Genomic DNA, 2,683 nt, shown 5'->3' with positions numbered 1-2,683 from the left:
GACAGGAAGAAGTGTGATGTTTTTAAGGAACTAACAGAAATCCAGTTTGGATGAAATAAGTACAGAGATTCAGAGGCACCCAAGCAAAGAAGCTGCAGAGGTAGGCAGGTGGGCAATGAAACCCAAAGTGGGGTTTTGAATTTTACTTGAAGACAGATTTGCCAGATAAATTATAGAATATCAAAGTAAATTTATATTGCAGATATATATTTATCCATGAAATTTATATTTCAGATAAACAACAATATTTGAGTATACGTATGTCTCAACTATTGAGTAAAACATACGCTGAAAAAAATGATCTGTTGCTTATATAAAATTCAAGTTTAACTGGGCGTCCCGTATTTTTTTTTAACGCCTACAGCACCTGGTATTCCTAGGTGGTCTCCTATCCAAGTACTAACCAGGCCCGACCCTGCTTAGCTTCCGAGATCAGACGAGATCCGGCACGTTCAGGGTGGCACGGCTGTAGACTAGGCATCTTGTATTTTTATTTGCTAAATCTGTCTGAAAGGCTAAAGAGAGACATAGTTAAATTTGCTTGTTGAAAGAGGTCAGAAAGGCTAAGGAGAGACATAGTTAAATTTGCTTGTTGAAAGATTACTCTCTGATTATAGAGTGGAAAATGTATTGGAGGCAGAGTAGAAGTACATGAGACCTTGGTCAGTCTCTCTTTCTAGAAACCTTCTCTTCCTCTGCCTTCTTATAAAATCTCACCTGGTTTTTCTCTTATCTCTCCGCTCACTACTTCAGATAGGTTCACCTCTTCTATTAGACGTTAACTTAAAAGCTGATGTTTTCAGACTGGCTACACACAATGCTTGCAAGGATGTGGACCAAGTAGTACTCTCATGGGTTCTTAGTGAGGATGTGAAATGCTTTGGAAAAAGGTTTGTCAGTTTCTTATAAACATCTGTGATCTGGCCATCCCACTCATGGGTATGTAGTCAAAAGAATTGAAAGCAGAATCTCGAAGAAGTATTTGCACACCCATGTTCACTGCAGCATTGTTCACAATAGACAAGATGGAAAGCAACCCAAATGTCCACCTACTGATGATTGGATGAAGAAAAGGTGATCTATACACACAATAGAATATTATTCAACCTTAAAAAGGAAGGAAATCCTGTCTTATACTGCAACAGAAATGAACCTGGAGGACATTATGCTAAGTGAAATCAGCCAGCCACAAAAGGACAAATACTGTGTGTTCCACTTACATGAAGCATCTAGAGTCATCACATTCATGGAAACACAGAGTGGATGGTGATTCCCAGGCAGGGGAGCGGGGAAATTTGGGAGTGTTTAATGGGTGCAGAGTTTCAGTTTTGCCAGATGAAAAAGTTCCAGGGATCTGTTCCACAACAATGGGAATGTAGTGAACACCACTGAACTAACTAAACACTTAGAAATGGTTAAGATGTAAATTTGTGTTTTTATCACAACTTGAAAAAAGATGCTATTATAGAACGACTCAAAAAATCCTGTCATCAAGGGAGTTTCTCAATTCCTCTAGCAGCTTTTGCAGATTGTAAATTGGATTTGCCTCGTCACGTGATCTCAAAAGAACTCAGACTTAATTCAGAAATATATTTCATTTAGGGGCACGTTTGCAAGCAAATCTATAAATATCATTTTGCTTTTTCAGATTAGATCGGTACGTAGGAGTTTGGGGTGTGTACGTATGTGTGTGTGTGTGTATGTGTGTATATACATATATGTTAGGCATCTACAAATCAAGAAACACTAAGTGTATTTAACATGAATGATCACTGAAGAGTATTTATGAGAACATAATGGGTGAGGGGTTCAGACCCAGACAGTGCGTAGGGTGAATTCTCTTGCTATGATGCCTGTGACCGCGTTGGATTATTTAGGCGGGGAGAGATGTGTTCTCTCTGCTTCTCTTGGGACTATCTGCCTCCCTTTGATGGCATCATTCTCTTTTGCAGCAGAAAGGATAGGGAGGATGTGGCCGGTAGTCCCGGGGCAAATTCTTACAGTTCATAATGCAAAAGCGAGAAGCCTCCTTCCTCCCCACATCCTCGGCACCAGGGGCAGGAAAGTCCCAGAGAGGAAGGAATTGGCCCAAACTGTGGCATGTGCCCACACTTGTGGTTGGGAAAATGAGGACCTTGCTTAGAAACTTCACCAAGACCACATGGATTCAGAAGCAGAGGGCTAGGCAGATAAACCCATGCTATACTGTTTTTAAAAATCATATGCTTACCACACCTAGCCTTTTAGGTAAGATGTATGAAAACTCATTTTGAGATAATTCAATAAATGACAACAAATATAACAATAGCAACCAATATTAATGGGGTGCTTACTGTGTCAGGCATTGTTCTAAATCTACTGATTTATTTAATTCTTACGACAGACTTCTAAATGGGTATTGTTATCATAATCTCTCTTTTACAAATGAGGAAATGGAGGAAAGGGAAAGATCAAGTTGCTTGCCCTGAGGTCACTCATCAAAAAAGTGGTAGAACTGGGAGTTGAATCTTGACAGCCAGCTCCAGATTCTGGACTCTTAAGCTGGGCCGCCAAACAGTGGGGGGAGAAAACCCACCCAATACACTTGGCTACGAGAAAACCTATTTTCAGCTATTCTCAGTAGAGATTTTGGAATCAAACCAAAAGATCAGTTTGGTTTTGAACCTTCATAAGATGTTGAAGA

At 40.0% G+C, this 2,683-nt stretch overlaps 1 pseudogene; it reads right to left on the bottom strand.

Annotated features, from left to right (window-relative positions):
* Nucleotides 1-355: 355 nt before the first annotated feature.
* Nucleotides 356-474, bottom strand: LOC112476549 (annotated as a pseudogene).
* Nucleotides 475-2,683: the final 2,209 nt, after the last annotated feature.

This window comes from Pteropus alecto, unplaced genomic scaffold, assembly GCF_000325575.1.
Source record: "Pteropus alecto unplaced genomic scaffold, ASM32557v1 scaffold101, whole genome shotgun sequence".
NCBI lineage: Eukaryota > Metazoa > Chordata > Mammalia > Chiroptera > Pteropodidae > Pteropus > Pteropus alecto.
The sequence above is the reverse complement of the archived record's forward strand: the minus strand, read 5'-3'. Positions and strand labels throughout refer to the sequence as shown.